The 20,523-nt window shown below is 42.6% G+C and overlaps 1 protein-coding gene and 1 pseudogene across 1 annotated transcript in view; one reads left to right on the top strand and one right to left on the bottom strand.

The window, feature by feature from the left end:
* Positions 1–20,257, bottom strand: part of CFAP161 (cilia and flagella associated protein 161) — a 61,170-nt gene extending 40,913 nt beyond the window's left edge. The window contains 1 exon segment of the mRNA XM_023193389.1: positions 20,091–20,257. The gene's annotated coding sequence lies outside the window, so the exon portion shown is untranslated.
* On the top strand, positions 365–1,106 carry LOC111527168 (annotated as a pseudogene).
* Positions 20,258–20,523: the final 266 nt, after the last annotated feature.

Below are 20,523 nucleotides of genomic sequence, written 5' to 3'. Positions count from 1 at the left end.
TTCAGGAAATTTTATCTCATAAGCTATCTATAGTTTATAACAATTTGGTAACGCATACAACAATAGAAGCAATGGCTTCTTCTCCCTACCAGATTCTTCCAAAATTCAGAAACTATTCATGAGTATTTTTATTTACATAAGTTCAATAAAAATACATTCTCCTTGGGGATTTGGGGCGGACCTCAGCTAGGCTCCCCCCGCGGGTCCTGCAGCCTCTGGCCTCACTAGTGCAGCCCGGTGCGGCCCTCGTGAGGCGCGGCTGCGTGTGCACTGGTCCGGCCTGGAGGAAGCGCCCCTTTGGTCTCCCGGGGTTTAGCGCGACTGCCCGCAGCCCGGAGTCCCTCCTGGACGGGCGCTGGGCCAGATGGCGCTGCGGGAGGACGCCCCCGCGGGTGAGTGGCTTTCCCGCTGAGGGCGGGCCCGCGTGGCCCCCCTACCCCGTTTCCAGTCCCGCGAGCAGCCGGGTTTCCTGCCCTCAGGTGGCTGTGGTTAACAAGTGGCGAACTTGTGGGAATTCGTCCATCAGGGTTTACCTGGTGTGCTTGACGTTTTTCAAGTGAGAGGTAAGAGTGTTTAAAGAGGGTTCGAGAACATGTCTTGGACAACTGCAAATCAAATGACTGGAAAATTGAGAGCTTGACAGCTGCATTTGTGAACTTAGAGTTCCTCTGTTTAATAAATGTAGGCTTGATTTCAATTTCAAATCTCCCCAAGCTGCCTAAATTGAAAAAGTTTGTACTCAGTGAAAATAGAATCTTTGGAGGTCTGAATATGTTTGCAGAAAAACTTCCAAATCTCACACATCTAAACTTAAGTGGAAACAAACTGAAAGATATCAGCACCTTGGAACCTTTGAAAAAGTTACAGTGTCTAAAAAGGAGAAGATGAGAAAGCCGAGGAGGATGAGGATGGTGAAGAAGAGGAGTTGGATGAAGAGGAAGATGAAGAGGAAGATGTAGAAGGGGATGATGACAAAGATGAAGTCAGTGAGGAGGAAGAAGAATTTGGACTTGATGAAGATGAAGATGGATGAGGATGAAGAGGAGGAAGAAAGTGGAAAATGTGAAAAGAGGAAGAGAGAAACAGATGATGAAGAAGATGGTTAAGACCCCAGACCACCTGCAGAAACAGAACTGTTCAGTATTGTTTGGACTACTCATGGATTTGGTAGCTGTTTAAAAAAAAGAAAAAGAAAAAGGTAGCTGTGATACAAACCCCAGGACATCCACCCACCCAAAGAGCCAAAGAACAGGTTCTGTGACATTCTGCCTTCCTCCATTTAGTCCCTCTTGGTAATCTACCACCGAGTTTAGGGACTTCACCCCAACAAAATTGTAAGCGTTGTTAGCTTTTTTGTGTAAGACTTGCTGTAGCATGGATAGCTGTGATTGGTGAGTCAACCATCTGTGGCTACCAATTACACCGAGATTGTGACAGCATTTTTACTTTCTGTACAACAAAAAAGCTTTGAAAATAAAATCTTAATATTGAATATATATGTGTGTGTATATATATATGTATAATCTCTTTATAAGTAGGATACAATTGGAAACATTGGTTATATTACCAAGATTTTGACTAAAATACCACATTTAAGAATGTGCAGAAATACCTGGCTTCCAGAGTTCCCAGTCTCACAGTGAGTAAAAATTGTCACTTCCTAGCAGGTCCAAGAACCTTAAAACTGTATGTAAAATCTAAAGTTTGCCTCCTTATGGGTTCCTAGCCCCAAAAGATTTTTAAATATGAGATTCCTAAGTGATCAGTGCAGAGAGAAAAAGTAATTTTTCCAAAAACAACACTACAATCCATCTGTATGTAGCCTTGTGTATTATTTTCAAGTTCTCATTATCTACCTATAGACTAGACTAGACCCTGAATTCTCCTAATTTTCTCTAATATTTGGTTACAACTCTCCAACCAAAAACAAAAGTTGCTCCATTCCTAAAGACCTACAAGCTGAAACTAGACAAATTTTAAGAAAGAAGTCTCGTGCTCAGTGGATTAACCACACAAAAAACTCACCATGCCACACAATGTTATGACCAGAGATGCTCATCAACTACAAACCAGGATAAAAAGTTGGTGTTTTCACACCATAAACAGCTTTCCCCAAGATGTTGAAATAAGACTCCGGGCCAGGCACAGTAGCTCACACCTGTAATCCCAGCACTTTGGGAGGCTGAGGCGGGCGAATCACTTGAAGTCAGGAGTGTGAGATCAGTCTGGCCAACATGGTGAAACCCCGTCTCTACCAAAAACACAAAAAAATTAGCTGGGTGTGGCGGTGTGCGCCTGTAGTCCCAGTTACTTGGGAGATTGAGGGAGGAGAATCGCTTGAACCCAGGAGGCAGAGGCTGCAGTGAGCTGAGAGTGTGGCACTGCACTCTAGCCTGGGCAATGGAGCAAGAATCCATCTCAAAAAAAATTTTTTTTTAATAAAATAAAAATTTTAGAAAAGAAAGAAGACTCCATAATATAATGAGACCTCCCTTAATGTTACCTTTTTCACTTGGCAAGTGAAATGGTGTAACCGAAATTTCACAGTTAATAGCTGCTAACCTAACAGAATCTACCCTAAGAAATACTTTAGTAACCACTGATTTAATAAGAAAATGTCTGTACTATTGCTAATACTACATGCTGTACCTAGACACATCTTCTCTGGAAAAGTTCAGACCCGTGTTTACAATATAAGAAAACAGGCTACATAATTACAACAGGTCTCACTTAATTCCCTAAAGTCATTTGATTTATTCAATTAGTTGTCTTTAAGCCTAGATTCTGGTTGAGGTGGGAGTATTGCTTGAGCCCAGGAGCTCGCAATCCACCTGGGCAACATAGTGAAACCCCGTCAAAAAAAAAAAGAGGTTTTAATTAGCTAGGCACAGTGGTACCTGCTATAGTCCCAGCTACTTGGGAGGCTGACCGTAAGAGGATCACTTGAGCTTGAGAGATTGAGGTTGCAGTGAGAGGCAATGACTCCACTGCATTCCAGCTGCAGTGACAGTGTGAGCCCCATCTCAAAACAAATGAAAAACAAAAGCCTAGGTTCTAGCTGAAAACCATTACGCAACTAGAATTTTGTCATATAATTATTAATTTTACTTTGTATTTTCCCTTTTTAAACTTTGGATCTGTTATTTATTAAATGTTTGCAGAAGTATGAAATAATGCTGGCTCAGCACTTTGACGTAATTGCAAAATTGAGCTTAATAATGGATTCTGGTAGACTTGACTTAAAGCCACTTCCTCCAACCTTCTTTGTTGCGCATATGTAGCTAAAAGGGTTTTGACACTGACTACTAGTCACCAATTACCCCCTCCACTGCTCCCAGTGTGACACAAGACCAGCCACTGGAACAGGTTCATCCCAGTATCAAGAGACATCAAAACCTAACTACAGGTTGGTTGATCAGTGATGCTTTTGGAAAAAGATCTTCATCAAAAACGGGAAATGTGAAAGTTATCAGAATCAAAATGGAATCACTAATGCTAAAAAAAGAAAAAAAAGAAAAAACCCTGACAAGTAGAGCCAGAGAAGGCCATGAAGAAAGAATTCTCAAGCTTGTATGCCTGATAACAAAAAGACGGCCCAAACCACAACCTTGCACAAAACTCATCACAAACTTATACACAAAATCCTTCTGCAAAAACATCTTCCCAAGAACTGCCTGTCCCACCTTGGTCTGGGCATCATCACCCTTGTTATTGATCTTTGTAACCAAGGATAATTGTTTCAAAACAATTATGCAATCCTCCTCATTTTTTTTTTTTTATTTTAAAAGCCCTTGTCGGCTGGGCGCGGTGGCTCACGCCTGTAATCCCAGCACTTTGGGAGGCTAAGGCAGGCGGATCACAAGGTCAGGAGATCGAGACCATCCTGGCTAACACGGTGAAACCCCATCTCTACTAAAAATACAAAAAAATTAGCTGGGCATGGTGGCAGGCGCCTGTAGTCCCAGCTACTCGGGAGGCTGAGGCAGCAGACTGACATGAACCCAGGAGACGGAGCTTGCAGTGAGCCGAGATCGCACCATTGCACTCCAGCCTGGGTGACAGAGCGAGACTCTGTCTCAAAAAAAATAAAAACCTTTGTCTTCCTCTGCCTCCCTGAATATGCACTTAGTTTACTATGACATGCGTATTCCCATTGCAATGGTCTATCCGCAAACATACATCTTTTCTTTCAGAAAGCCTCTCTCTGTTTATTTAGATTGACATGTGAAAGAAGAGTCAATTGATGTGGCAAACTTCATTGTTGTATTATTTTAAGAAATACCATAGCCACCCTAATCAACCCCCACCCTCATCAGTCAGCAACCATCAACAGCAAGGCAAGATCCTCCACCATCATAAAGATTACAACTCACTGAAAGCCCAGATGGCTCTAAGCACTTTTTAGCAGTAAATTATTTTTAAATTAAGATATGTACACTTTTTAGACATAAAGCCATTGAACACTTAATAGACCACAGTATAGTGTAAGCATAAATGTCTATATGCACTGAGAAAACAAAAATTTGTGTGACTCACTTTAATGCAATATATGCTCTAGTGCAGTAGTCTGGAAACAAACCCGCATTATCTCTGAGGTATGCCTGTACGTTGTAGCAACTCTGTCTATTGTTTCTCCATGCCCAGGGCTCATTGTTTTTGTTTGCTTGTTTGCTAGTATATTTGTTTGGCAACTGTCATATTGTAAGAAACATATTTGGGTTTTGTTCTTTGTTCATAGCGCAGAGCTCCTAAAACCCTTGGAATTTCCTGAATGATGAGAATGTCTTTTGTTATTCATAATAAGCTCATTTTGATCACACTGAATTTATACTAATAAGATGACTTAGGGTGGAGCCCTTAGATAGCCTCGTGACGGGGCTGACCACCAGAAGGACCAAGTGATTCGAGAGTGGAGACATTTAGCTCCATTCACCCAGCTCCAAGAAGAAAGGTGAGGGGCTGGAGATTAAACTCTGAGAGAACCCTTGAACAATAAATGTTGATGTACTTCTGGACTGGTGAACACATGGAGGTGCTGGGAAGGTGGCACCCAGAAAAGTCATGGAAGCTCTGCACCCCTTTCCTTACTCCTTACCCTATGCATCTCTTCCATTTGGCTGTTCCTGAGTTGCATCCTTTATAACATCCTTCATAATAAATCAGTAAACACAGAGTGCTTTCCCAGCTCTACGAGTCATTCTATCAGATTATTGAACTTGAGGAGGGGGTCATGGGAACTACTGATTTTACAGCCAGAAGTATGGGTGGCCCAGGACTTGCATTTGGCATCTGAAGTGAGGGCAGTCTTGTAAAACCAAACCCTGTTAGCCTGTGAAATCTGACACTAACTCCAGGTAGTTAATGTCAGAATGGAATTTAATTGTTGGACACCCAGTTGGTGTCTGGAGAATCAACAGTTGGTTGTTAGTGTTGGAAAACACTCCAGTGACCTTGGCTACACTAGTTTGTTGAAGTCTATTTCCTGGACACTGTGCAGTCTCTGGTGTTACTTATTAGAGGGCACAGCCTTGGGCATGAGCAGAGTCCCTTGACTCCCCAAATGAATCTTAACAAGATAAACAAAGTAACATGAAGAATCATCTCACAACTTACAACAAAGATGGATTTAAAAACCAGGTGATAATAAAATAATAAACAAATATGCAAGGGATTTTTAAAACTATCTTTTTATTACTTTTTACTCTTTTTTATCATAAAATATTCATTTTACATGTGATTATATAAAGTTCTAAATTTACATTCCTCAAAAACTCTCAAAGCCAAAATTAAAACAGAAATGCACTCATACATTATTGGGTGCTGTGCAATTTACTCAGTATTACTTAGCAATAAATATCCCCTTAAAATCAGGCCACCACTCCCCTCACTTTATAAGTATTATTATTTTGACATAAACTAGCTATATACTGGAAAACTTAATTTGCTACTCTTTTCTTTTTTATGACTTGCGTATTTATTTTAGGGTCTCAGGTACATTAAATTGGATTAATTATGACACACTCTCAGCAGTGGTCCTCTAGTTATTTAGCCAGTTATTTTACATAATGTAATAAGCACCTGTAAACTTATAACCCCAAAGTAAAAGCTAAGATTTTGATAATAATTTACATCTAAATATAAGAGTCTTTCATTCCCCATGCCTCCCTCCCCCCAGCCAAGGTAACCGCCTCCTAAATCCTGTGTTCATTATCTGCTTGCTTTTCTTTTTATATAGTTTTGTTATACCTATATGTAAACTCAAAATTATACGTTTTAATTTTATTTTTAAGTTCATAAACATGTAACATGCTCTATGTATTGTTTTCATTATTTCATGAAGCTCTTGGGAAAATTTAATTGGAACCTCTCATTACTTGTAAAACATCTGGCAGGAAAGAAAAGTGAAAGAAAAACTTGGAAATAATCATTTTTAGAAAAGAGAAGTGGGACAAAATTCAGATATTAGGAAACAGAAATACAGGCTATTATCTTACTTTCCATAGCCTGGAAAGTTTAAAAGTTCTTGTTAGATGACAAATGTAAGTCATCACAGTGTAGTAAATTAAAAAAAAAAAAAAAACCAGATTGAAGCTCCCTTCACTTGGCTTGTGCAAGTACTTTTGTCTCTGAGCCTCAGCATCTTAATCAGTAAAAACAGATTAAAGATATTACCAGTAACTCTTGGAAAAGTATTTCCAAAATAATCTGCAATATGTTAATAGGTATGAAAGGGGAAAGGGTTCTATAGTCAAATAAATTTGAGAAATGATGAGTTAAATAGGCTTCTTGATTGCAGGCCTTCTTAGATCTGTGAATTAATGGTCTGCACTATAAATCTACAAAAGGGCAATAATCCATACAACACTTCCTAGGCTAATTTCAACATCAAATCCTTTTCTTAAGAATCACCTTTTAAAACTGCTGTTTAGGCCGGGCGCGGTGGCTCAAGCCTGTAATCCCAGCACTTTGGGAGGCCGAGACGGGCGGATCACGAGGTCAGGAGATCGAGACCATCCTGGCTAACACGGTGAAACCCTGTCTCTACTAAAAAAAATACAAAAAACGAGCCGGGCGAGGTGGCGGGCGCCTGTAGTCCCAGCTACTCCGGAGGCTGAGGCCGGAGAATGGCGTAAACCCGGGAGGTGGAGCTTGCAGTGAGCTGAGATCCGGCCACTGTACTCCAGCCTGGGCGACAGAGCGAGACTCCGTCTCAAAAAAAAAAAAAAAAAAAAACTGCTGTTTAAGGAACGCTGACTCAGAGACTTTTTGAAACTTAAGTGACATAGTAATAGAAAAGATGAGTAGGATTTGGACATGCAGATGCAAGAACAGAGGTAAGCACTTTCCAGGCAGAGGAAGGAGGATGAGGCCAAGCACAGAAGCAAGAAAGCAAGGGCCAGGAGGGAACACAGGGTGATGAGAGGCAGAGAGGAGATGATGGGAAAGCACCTTCAGCATTGAGGCAAGAGTTGGTGGTTTTCTTCTGCAAGTAGTGGAGAGCCCCTGAAACTTTCAGAAGAGGAAATTGACAAGGGACAGAGAATAGAGCTTTTAGAAGGTTGCTGGGGCTACAAGCCATTGCCTGGATTTGAAGCAGACAGGCCAGGGAAGGGGGTAGGAAGCCTAGTTAAAGGTAGCCCCAGGAGAGGTGATGCCGTGTGCTGATTTAAGCATTGGCAGTGGGGATAAGGAAGTGGAACTAAATAAGAAAAGAATCAAAAGTGATATTGTCAGGTCTTGGAAAAATGACACTGCAATGGGCAAATCCTTTCAATTGCTCCTTCGACCAAAATTCACTGTGTGTCAAGCACTGTGCTCAGCTTTCTGGATGCAGCTGGAAATGATAGTCATGGTCCCTGCCTTTGTGGAGAGTCAGAAGGAGAAGATTGTTCTGAACAAGTAATTACATGTGTAAGTTGTGTTGCCAAAGGGTCAGTACAGGGAGGATTTCTCTGAAAGGAACTCAGCAATGTTTTCGCACTAAATAACAGTCCTTTGAAAAAGTAGACAGGATATTGAAAATAATCCATTGTAACGGAACTACATAATCATTTTTTAATACCTCATCTGATCAAAGGCATGTATTCCTATTCTCTACAAAGAACATAGAGTGATGTCTCTACATAGAAAGGGTCTTTTTTGTCTCCATCTACTTTTGCCTTCTGCTTCTATCAGATCCCTGGGGAAAAGAATATCACACCAACAATGCACCTTTGCTTCTCTGCAGCCCAGCATGGCCACCAGAGCCCAACATTCGTCCCCAGAAACAGGACCGTGAGGCTAAGGCCTTGCAGCCCCTTTTTAGTGCCCTTGACCATCTGGTGGTCAGTCTCCAGTCCCCTTCCACTGAAGCTGACCACTTAGGTAATATGCCTGCTTATACTATGAAATCCTGAAAGCAGAAGAGATTTCCTACTATTTACATTCTCCACTGGCTTCTGAGGAGGGTGGGCCCTGTTAAAAGGAAACCCTTTTCTAGTCAACACTCTGGTGGGTTTGGGAATGCCGGCGTGGACCCACAGTAGTGTTTAGTCACTCTTAGTCTCTGCCTAAGAGAGTGAAAAGAAACTAAGTTTCCCATCTGTGGTAATGCATTCTACAGAAGCACCCAGAGGCAAGGGTGACCAGGAGAACAGCAACCTCCTGGAAATTCACAGATATCCTGGGGAGGGTTTCAGACTTCCAAGTGGCATAAAGGGGGTGGAGGAAGCGGGAAACTTCAAGTCATTTATTCTAGATCTCAAAAAACATAGAGACCTTAAACTGATATTTACGTTATAGGAGGATGCTGTCCTTCAAAATCACCAGAAATTTTTTTAAACTTTTCCCCCTTTTTAAGCAGGGGAGGCTTCTTTTAAACAAAAGCAAGACAGAATTCAATTACATAAAACAAATATGAGAGGTCATCAAAAAGTTCATGGAAGACACATCTTGTGAAAAAACTATACATGGATTTCAAAAAATTTTGCACCAACACAAACTCACACTATCTTGTATTGCATGTATGAACAGGATCTAGTTTGAGGCATTAAGAAGGATAAGACATCCGTTTGCAAATATCCTGTATCAGAGCTACATGGATTCTGCTAAAATTGAACCAAGAGCAAACATCAAATTTATGGAGAAATTTGGGTGGAAAAATAGTGAAATCATTGATGCTTTATGAAAAGTTTATGGTAATAAAGCCCCAAAGAAATCAGCAGTTTAAAAATGGATAATTCATTTTACTAAGGGATGAGGCAATGTTGAAGATGGAGCCTGCAGTGGTAGACCATCCACATTAATTTGGAAGGAAAAATATTATCTTCTTTGTGCCCTGGTTAAAGAGAATTGACATTAACATAATTGAGAATAACCAACATCATAGACATCTCAATTGGTAACTTACACAATTTTTTTTTTTTTTTGGAGATAAAGTCTCACCCTGTCACCTAGGTTGGGGTGCCATGGTGCAAATCACAGGTCATCACAGCCTCAAACTTCTGGACTCCAGTGATCTTCCTGCCTCAGCCTCCTGAATAGCTGGAACTACAGGCATACACCACTACACCCAGCTAATTTTTAAATTTTTTGTAGAGACAGGGTCTTACTATGTTGCCCAGGCTGGAGTGCATACAATTCTGACTGAAAAAATCAAAGTTGAACAAACTTTCTACTTGATGGGTGCCAAAACCATTGTGCCCAGCTCAGCTGCAGACTAGAGCACAGCTTTCAATGGAAATTTTAAACAAGGGGGATTTAGGTCCTGAAGCATTTCTTTGAAGAATTGCAACAGAAGATGAAATATGGCTTTGCCAGTGTGATCCTGAAGACAACGCACAATCAAAGCAATGGCTACCAAGAGGTGGAAGTGGCCCAGTCAATGCAAAAGTGGACCAGTCAAGAGCAAAGGTCATGGCAAGAGATTTTTGGGATGCTCAAGGCATTTTGCTTGTTGACTTTCTGGAGGACCAAAGGATGATAACATCTGTTCATTATAAGAGTGTTTTGAGAAAGTTAGCCAGAGCATGAGCAGACAAACACCCAAGAGAGCTTCACTGGAGAGCCCTTCTCCACCATGACAATGCTCCTGCTCACTCTTCTCATCAGACATGGGAATTTTGTGAGAGTTTCAACGGGAAATCATTAGGCATCCACCTTACAATCCTGATTTGGCTCCTTCTGACCTCTTTTTGTTTCTGAATCTTGAAAAACTTTTAAAAGACACCCTTTCTTCTTCAGTTAATAATGTGAAAAAGACAGCATTGACATGGTTAAATTCCCAGGAATCTCAATTCTTTACAGATGGACTAAATGGCTGGTATCATTGCTTACAAAAGTGTCTTGAATTTGATGGAGGTTATGCTGAGAAATAAAGCTTATATTTTTTATTTTTACCTTTTAATTACATTTTCCCAAGAACTGTTGAAGTTGCCTCACAGTTTTGAAAAAGGTGGTCTTATGATAGGCTCAAATGGTGAGTTGGGGCCAAAACTTCCACCTTGCCCCACCAAAGGGCCCTAAGAATCTGTAGAGCATAGATTGAAAACCACCGATCTAGTTTGGCCCTTCTAATTTTATAGCTGAGAAAATAAAAGCCCACAGAGTGGGTTCAAACTCTTGAGGACCACAAGCCCCTCAGGAGGAAGAGCAGGGGCTAGAATCAATGTCACTTGACTTTTCATCCAGGGCCTTTTCTACTTCCCAGCCCTTATCTGGCCACAACTATGGGAACACTCATCTGATTCCCATTGACCCATTCATCTCCTCATGCTGGTTGGGGGGAAAAAAAATGCTGGCCCTTATGGCTTCAGAAAAATATAAATAAAAGCATCTCACATATTGAATATAAGATTCAGAATGCAACAAGGATGAATCTGTTTGGGTCCATTTCTCCTATTTTTCTGCAATTTAAAAGTCAGTAATTATAAAAGTTTTGAAAGCAATGCAATTATTCACTTACAGTACAATAGGGAAAAGTTAAGAAAGAGACCATTTCCAGGAACTTAAATATACTGGATGAATGTGCACAGAAGGGTGTCAAGCCAGACTCATTTCCCCAAACCGTCAGCTTCTCCAGTTCCCTTAAGCTGATGGGGAAAGATAGGGTGTGTCTCAGTTTCACAGCCGAGGAAACAGAAGTGCAGAGATAGTATGGGAAATACTCAAGTTAACATGAGAGTCAGAACTAAAACCCACCACACACACACACACACACACACACACACACACACAAAGTGGTAAGAGAGGAGGAAGGGAGAAAGAAGAAAACAATGAAAAATATAGCCTTCCTCATGTGTTCATAGCATTCGCAGGTCTCAGACCATGTTTATACACATCAGTTTTATTTGGGTACTTCCATTACAAGAGGTTAGAAAATAATTCCATATTATATGACTAGCTCTGTAATTTATTTTTTATCTTACTTTATTTTATTTTTGAGATGGAGTTTCACTTCTGTTGCCCAGGCTGGAGTGCAATGGCACGATCTTGGTTCACCACAACCTCTGCCTCCCAAGTTCAAGCAATTCTCCTGCCTCAGCCTCTTGAATAGCTGGGATTACAGGCACATGCCACCACCTCTGGCTAATTTTGTATTTTTAGGACAGATGGGGTTTCTCCATGTTGGCCAGGCTGGTCTCAAACTCCTGACCTCAGGTGATCCACCCACCTCGGCCTCCCAAAGTGCTGGGATTACAGGCGTGAGCCACTGCACCCAGCCTCTGTAATTTACATCACAGGCTTTGAAGTCAGATATTCTCAATCCAAATGCAGAACTAAGCACTTACCTGCTGCGTAAACCTTTGGTGGAATCACAATCTATGACTTAGTTGCCTCATCCGTAAAATGGAGAAATAACATCACTCATGTCATATGATGAGTGTGGATATGTATGTAAGATAACGTGTGTGATACGTTGGCACAGTACCTAGGACACAGTGAGTACTCAGTAAATACTACTGCTTATTATTATGAAAAGACTGACAGCTGACCAAGAATGGGAACCAGTTTTCTGCTCAAATTCCTCCAGGCACCTCATTCAGCAGATGTTTGCTGCTTTTAGATAGTCGCATTGGGTTCATTTTTTGTTTTGTTTTGTTTGAAACAGGGTCTTGCTTTATTTAGGCTGGAGTGTCATAGTGTGATCATAGCTCACTGTAGCCTTGCACTCCTTGGCTCAAGCAATCCTCCCACCTCAGCCTCCTGAGAAGCTAGTACTATAGGTGCACACCATCACGCCCAGCTAATTTTTAAATATTTTGTAGAAACGGGGTCTTGCTATGTAGCTCAAGCTGGTCTTGAACTCCTGGGCTCAAGCGATCCAACCACCTCAGCCTCCCAAAGTCCTGGGATTACAGGCTTGAGCCACCGCACAGCCACACTGGGCTGTTTCTCATGCTCAAAAGTAATGTCTCATCCAGAAGAAATGTTTAGGACAAGGGCTTTCCTGACCTTTGAAAGAGGATGTTTAATTCCATAATTGGGCAATTGTGCCCTCGTGTGGCAACTCCTGGGTACAGCTTCTGATTTGTAACTAGAAAAATGATGCAGATCATCATAGCAAGGTGTTCTCCAGGCTCAGTTCAGAAGACTCCAGTTTACAAGTGGGTCTCTGATTCCAAAAGGAGTTGTAAACTTTTGCTCCTGGAACTAACAGTACGTCTTCTCTCACTGCAATAAACACTAAGGTTAAAAGCCAGCCAGGCACGGTGGCTCAGGCCTGTAATCTCAGTACTTTGGGAGGCTGAGGCGGGCGGACCACGAAGTCAGGAGATCGAGATCATCCTGGTTAACACGGTGAAACCCCGTCAGTCTGATGTCGAAAGCCTATTAAATTATTGTCTACTTGCAATAGTCTCAGGTTTCTCTCCTGCAAATAATCCTGTTTCACATTGTGTTCTAAAAATATCAAAATCCTTGAGACTCCCCCACACTATGTCTTTCTTGCCATTGCTGTTAATCCTATTTGAATTTACTTTCTTAAGACCTTTCTTCTCCGTGTGATTTCTACTCATCCATCCAGACTGTCTTAGAAGCCATCTCCCTCAGCAACATCCCCAGCTTAGATTAAGCTGTCTGCTACTCCCTGGCTCTCATGACACTTTGCATTTTCTCTGCAAATCCCTATTATGAGCAATTTTTGTAAGCAATGAGCAACTTGGACTAGTGTAAACCCCATAAAGACAGGGGTCTTTTTGTTTCATCGATATAGCCTTAGGCCCAACGACAATGCCTGATAGACAAGGGGATATTTGAAAGCACCTGCCACATCAGTGAATTGTTCAGTTTCTTTTCCACTCTCCTGGAACCATCCGTAGTATAGTACAAACACTCTTATTATCATAAATTTTATTCACTGGAAATACACAGCTACCCACCCACCAAAACCTGTGTTTGCACATCACATGGACTTAATAATCTTCTGCCCACTTCAGCCTTCAAATGCCTGTCCACCTGGATCTCACAGCAGCCCTGAAGTGTTAATACATTAGCATGAGCTGCTGCAATAGGCAGGTCTCAGTTTCCCCAGAAGTCGGCTTGATTGATAGGATTCCTTCTCCTTCTTATACTTAGACTATGGTCGGAATCTTGGAGGCAGGCAGGAAATCTTCCTATATTTGTCTCAGATAAGTTGCTATCCCTCCACTTCTCACAACCAACTTCTCCAGTGGCCACTGATTGCTTGGCTCAGAAGCTGAGGTGGGAGAATTGCTTGAGCCTGGGAGGTTGAGGCTGCAGTAAGCTGTGATTGGGCCACTGCACTCCAGCCTGAGTGACACAGTGAGACTCTGTCTCAGAAAAAGAAAGAGAAGGGAAGGGAAGGGAAGGGAAGGGAAGGGAAGGGAAGGGAGAGAAGGGAAGGGAAGAGAAGAGAAGGGAAAAGGAGTAAGGGAGGAAGGGAAGAAGGAGAGAAGGAAGGAAGGAGGGAAGGAGGGAAGAAAAGGAGCAGGGAAGGAAAGAAAGGAAGAAAGAAAGGGAGGAAAGAAACAAAGAGAGAAAGAAAAAGAGGAAAGAGAAAGAAAAAGAAAGAGATGGAGGGAGAGAGAGAGGGACGGCAGGGGGAGAAATGGAGGCAGAGGGGGAGGGAGGGAGGAAAAAAGAAGGGAGGAAGGAAGGGACAGAGGGGGAGAGGGAGAGGGAGGAAAGGAGGGAGGAAGGAAGAAGGAAGGAAGGAAGGAAGGGACAGAGGGATGGGGGAGGGGAAGGAAGGGAGGGAGGGAGGGAGGGAGGGAGGAGAAAAGAAAGACAAAAAATTGAGGTGACACAGCTACAAGACAGGGAGCATCAAGGATCGCCAGAAGCTGCCAGAAGAGACATGGAACGGCTTCTCCCTCAGAGTCACCAGAAGGAACCAACCCTGCCAAAATCTTGATACCAGGTTTCTGGCCTCCAGAACCATAGGAGAATAAATTTCATTTGTTTTAACCCACCAAATTTGTGGCAATTTCTTACAGCAGCCCTAGAATAGAAACACGCCATATAAATAGCAAACTAGAGAATATCATATACAGTAGGTGCCTTTTATGTAAAATTTTATACTTATGTATAGGAGCCCACAGGGATGCCTGGAAGAATGTTTTCCAGACTAGGATTGGAAATAACCTCTGAGGGGGATGATTTTCCCAAACTTCCAGATTGGAACAACTTAAGACTTAGATATAAGGTATTTGGAAAGAATTCTTTCATATATTTCCTCAGCATGTGAGATCCAAATGCAATCTTTCTAGAATCTTCCAAATAAGATCAGAAGAATGCCTTATAACTCCCTTGGATACCATATCCCTTTGGCACAGCCTAAGTCCCACTCATGGGAGAGGATACCTTCCTTGCAGCTCCTTGTGGAATACTCACCATCTTTATAGTAGCTTCCAGAACTTCGACCCCTCCCCGTTCAGTTCAGACAACCCGAGTAAGGCCTAGGAAGCAGTCCCCACTGTCCCATGCTCACCGTCACAGCTTTCTGGTCTCTACCTAGCTTCATTGCACTAGAGGGAAAATCGAAGGTGAAAATTGAAGTTGGCTAAAAGCTCCTGTCTGTGGATGCCTCCTGGTAGCATTTGACTGAGCCAGTCCCTGTTTTCCATGCTGAATTCTACTGTTACTTTCTCTGCCTTGCAGAAAAAAAATTTGATTTTCATTACTTAATTAGAAGGCTGCCCATTCTTTTTCTTTAATGGAAAAGCACTTGACAACTAGCTCCATTACTTATTAGTTCAGTCATCTTTGAGCAGTTTGTGTTCTCCTCTCTGCGCCTGTATTTTCCCATCTGGAAAATGGGGATAGTAGTTATTTAGGGAAAAACTCTCTGAAATCATGTTTTTCCTCTCCTCTCACACCACCACAGTAATCATTAACATAGAAGAGGAAGTCTGTGACCAAATGTGTGGGGGATTTCCCCCCATTCACCAAGCAGCGGACACCAGCTTGGTGCCCTCCCATTCATTCTGACACTATCTATCCAGAGATAGAGTCAGAACCCATGGACTGAGGACTCAGTTCCCAAGACTACCCCCTCACGCCAGACACCAGTTGCAAGTTCAGACCTCCAGAGCATCCGACCTTCTGGCTTCAAGTTGAAATTCCCATAACTCCCTCTTTAGGTTTGAGATTTGCCGGAGCAGCTCACAGAACTCAGGTAAACACAGGTAGTGGCTTATTATACTGAGTACTGCAAGGGATACTGGTGAAGAAAGGTGTAGGGCGAGCTATGGGGGATGGGGTGCGGTGCTTTCATGCCCTTCCTGGGCGCACCACCCTGCAGGAACCTCCACGTGGTCAGCTATTCTATTCATGAGCTCCCCAAATTCACAGTCCTCTTGGGATTTTTGTTTTCCTCTTGAGTTTTTATGGAAGGTTCATGAGGTCAGCAATCCTTTCTCCAGGATATAGGGTGGGATCCTCCCTGGGGAGGGTCTTAAGTCTCCAATCAGAAAGGTGTGAGAAGACTAGAGTCCTGCCTTGGGGCAAGTGAAAGGAGGGCAAGAGATTCTGTTTCCTGAGGTCAAACACATCCAGCATTATAACAAAAGCCTGTAACTTGTGTTATGGGAGTTATGAGCCAGGCATCATAGATGAAAACCAGTCTTCATCATAACACTACAGTAATACTACCTATTTTGTTCACTTACTGCAATAAGTAAATGAGTTAATGAGTTAATACATATAAATTTGATGTGAGCAGTGCCAGGCTCATACTAAGTGCTTAATAAAAGTTGCCCATCATCACCATCATCATCATGATGTGCTTCCTCGGTCTTCTCTTCCTCCAGCAACCGTCCTTCAGTGAGGCTAAGATACTTGGTCTTTCAACCCAGGTACATTTTAAAGGCTTGTCTGGCAGATTCTCCTCAACCCAAGTTGAGAATAACTCAATCTTTTGGATGTTCTGTGTCTATAAACTTCCTCATTGATTCAACCCCACAGATCAAACTCTTCCCTTCCAAATTAATACCCAATGTAATGATCCAACAACAACGACATTTCTTGTCCCATCATCTGTCCTGGCACATGAGTTCTGGGGCTTGAGGTATCTGCAAGCTAAGCTGGTGTCTGTTTGGGTTTGCCTGCCACGGATACCAGCCTGACCACTGCAGTAGAAATACAAATATCTATAAAATATCTGTGGCTCACTTTTTATTTATTTGTTTGTTTTTGAGACAGGATCTCACTCTGTTGCCCAGGCTGGAGGGCAGCAATGCAATCACAGCTCACTGTAGCCTCCACCTCCTGGACTCAAGTAACCCTTCTACCTCAGCCTCTGAAGTAGCTGAAATGATGTGCACCACCATGTCAACTAATTATTTTTTTTTTTCTGGAGACAGAAGTCTTGCTATGTTGCTCAGTCTGGTCTTGAACTCCTGGGCTCAAGCAATCTTCCTGCCTTGGCCTCCCAAAGTGCTGGGATTATAGGTATGAGCCACAGCACCAGGCCCTGTGACCCACTTCTATGACTGGATTTACATAACACTCTGCATACATCACCTCCCCTTGAATTTTCTGCAAAAGGTCTTGTGCTGGAACTGGCCTAGAAAACGTGAACATGGCCTGGTCCTGATATTTTCTCGGACCCAGCCCTCACCTAGCAGCTCAGGGACCTAGATCAGAGCCACTCTTTTCCTGATCCTCTCCTTGTGTAAGAATATTCTGAGCACAATTGCTATTTGTGCTGAACAAATTTGCACTACTTGGCACTATTCTCCTAACAGTTTGGCTGCCACATGACAGAGCCACTCTTTGGCTCAATTCCAGGGAATGATGAAATTCAATAACAACTAAATGCCAATCTCAGTTCAATATTACAGATGGTACTTGCCGTCTCCAAGTGTACCCTCGGAGCTACAACCTTTTGTTTTGGAAGAGAGTGGTGGTGTTGTCTGCAGTGAGGTAGTAAGGTCAGTTAGCGAGGTACATGATTAGATTCCGGGAGAATGTCGGACAACCATCCTGATTCTGAGTTTGGAGGGATGTCATTGCTAATCAAACAGCATTGCAAAGCATCCCTGACAGAAGACAACAGCAAATAGACACACTGACAAAGCACATAGGGGCCAGCTCCACAGGAATTGTCCCTGACTGTGGGCTGGACCTCAGTCTGACATCACCAGATGCACTGGCTGGCTCTTTGAATGTTGATGCATTGATATACTTCCATGCTGGTTGGCAAAGAGCTATTGCCCAGAGCCTCCTGCATGCTCCCTGCTATAATAACATTCCCAGCCCCTCCCTCTCAGATCACTCACGAATCACCCCACCACCACTATCTTGTTTTTTGAGATAGAGTCTCACTCTGTCACCCAGGCTGGAGTGCAGTGGTGCGATCTCAGCTCACTGCAACCTCCGTCTCCCGGGTTCAAGTGATTATCCTCCCTCAGCTTCCCAAGTAGCAGGGATTACAGGCACCCACCACCACACCCGGCTAATTTTTGTACTTTTAGTAGAGACAGGGTTTCACCATGTTGGCCAAGCTGGTCTCGAACTTCTGACCTCAGGTGATCCAACCAGGTCAGCGTCCCAAAGTGCTGAGATGACAGGCCACACACCTAGCCACCATCACCATCTTTATTTAACAAAGGGTAAATATTTGGCACAAGAGGGGCTTCTAGGCCTCTGCCTCAACACTACCTCTGCCTATTCCTGATTAGTCAGGGTGGGTTGTTAAATATTTCCATTGCCAACCTTGCCAGGACCCATTCACAGAAGGAAGGCTGGATTGATCAGAAATGAGATGTGGAATGTTTGCCCCAGTAAAGCAGCATTATCAAAAAACAAAACCAAGCATATACATCTAGGGATTTTCTAGACTCCTTCCTCAAGCCAGCCAAGTTGGTGGCCAAGTTATTGAACTAGTAACACAGACTTAACCAGCCAGCCCTCTACCTGGAGGAAAATGAGAGGAGCTACTAGCATTCAGGAGGACAAATCCAGTGAGGACCCAAGGATGACACAAAGACATATTTTGGGGCCAGGCATGTTGGCTCACTCCTGTAATCCTAGCACTTTGGGAGGCCAAGGCAGGAGGATTGCCTGAACCCAGGAGTTCAAGAAAAGCCTGGCCCATATGGCAAGACCTCGTCTCTAAAAAAAAAAAAGAGAGAGAGAGGAAATACCTGGCCAACTTAAACCTCTTTTTGTTAAGAATGAGAATTCTTAAGAGATAAAAAATAGATAATATTTTTTTAATTTCAAGGATAAAGAAAGATGCCGATAATTATCTAGGCATGTAGAAGATTGTAGGCAACAGAAGAAAAATGGAGCTAGCCTCAGAGTACTCCAGCAGTCTCATAAAATTCTGAGGAGGAAAGTTTGGAAAGGAAGATTTCAAAACCCAAGAAGTCATCTATTTTTCATTATTTAAAGCAACAGAAAGACACTTTAAGGTATCCGTAAGGTCTCAATATGCCTCTACTGTACCTTTCCTTAAAAATATTATGCAGTTGGCCGGGCGCGGTGGCTCACGCCTGTAATCCCAGCACTCTGGGAGGCCAAGGCGGGTGGATCACGAGGTCAGGAGATCGAGACCATCCTGGCTAACACGGTGAAACCCCATCTCTACTAAAAATACAAAAAATTAGCTGGGCATGGTGGCAGGTGCCTGTAGTCCCAGCTACTCCTCAGGAGGCTGAGGCAGGAGAATGGCGTGAACCCGGGAGGCGGAGCTTGCAGTCGGCCGAGATCGCAGCACTGCACTCCAGCCTGGGCGACGGAGAGAGACTCCATCTAAAAAAAAAAAAAAAAAAAAAAAAAAAAAAAAAAAAAAAAAAAAAAACTATGCAGTTGATCTACACGTCAAAATAACTCTATAATAGAAGACTGTATTACAATAAGACAGATGATCAGCACTGAAATAATTTAAACTTAGAACTAAGATGAAATAAGTATTATGAATACAGTGTCAAAATAATGCAGATGTTAAATAATTCTTGGAGAAAAAAAATACATCAGTATGGTAACGAGCATTAAACTTTGTCAAAAGTCCCAGACTATACCAAAAACCTGCGATGCAGAGAGGCAGAGAAAGTGGAAGAAGTTTTAAGTGGAAATTTTCTTCTCTTGTGATAACACTTATTGAGTGTTTGCAAACTGCTTTAAATGCCTTACATGTATTATCTTATGTAGTTTAATACTCATGCATCTGTGAGGCAAAGATCATTCCCATTTTATAGATGATGAAACAAATGAATGGAAGCTAATTACTTGTATAAATACAGGTTAAAAAAAAAAACTTTGGAAATATATATGAGGAGGAAGACAGTAGGAGAGGAAGATTTACCTACCTTTAGGTCTAATAAATCAGATTTAAAATAAAATAAGGACTTAGAAAATTTAAATACTATAATTAATATGCTTGATTTAATAATATTTAGCCTCTCTAACCTGCAATTTCCTCATCTACAAAAAAAAGGGATGGGACTTCCTTCCTGTTGTAATGTTCTAAGGGTAGTTAAAGGATGCTTCATCTCAACAAACAACCCTGCATGTTGGGGCTATTTGTTGAGCTTTTGGAAATTCCAGAGCATAATTTCTAGGAGCTGAGCTGTTCATCCCTGAATTTTGGACTCAATCCAAGGAAAGGACCAAAATTCCCCTTTGCTTTCAATCACAGAACTGACCTGCGCTCCTGAGTTCCAGTGGCATGGAGCGTTCTGGGAGGGGCAGCTGGGATTCTGCCCAGGGTCGGGGACAGTACTGGAAGTCTGGCAGGAATTCTTCATTGACACATGCATGAGAGCAGGCGCCCTTGGTGCTGACTCTTAGCTGGCAACCCTCTTCTCCCTCCTCGAGCTAAACACACCCCCTTTGGGGTAAAGGATTGGGCAGGGCTCTTCTCTGGTGTCTGCTCCTAGAGATAAGTCCTTGATGACTCTCTGCAGCCTCCCATTCGGGAGATAAATTTCCGATTTGGGAGGAAATCACACACCCCGCCCCATGCCCCAACACGAGTTGCTACATCTCCCATCCCTCTGCAACGGTGGGAAGTGACTACACCCACCCTTCCCCAACCCTGGGGGATTCCAGAATTTGAAAGTTCAGAGCTGGAAAGAT

This window comes from Piliocolobus tephrosceles, chromosome 6 (assembly GCF_002776525.5).
Source record: "Piliocolobus tephrosceles isolate RC106 chromosome 6, ASM277652v3, whole genome shotgun sequence".
Taxonomy (NCBI): domain Eukaryota; kingdom Metazoa; phylum Chordata; class Mammalia; order Primates; family Cercopithecidae; genus Piliocolobus; species Piliocolobus tephrosceles.
This window is presented reverse-complemented; position numbering and strand designations above follow the sequence as displayed.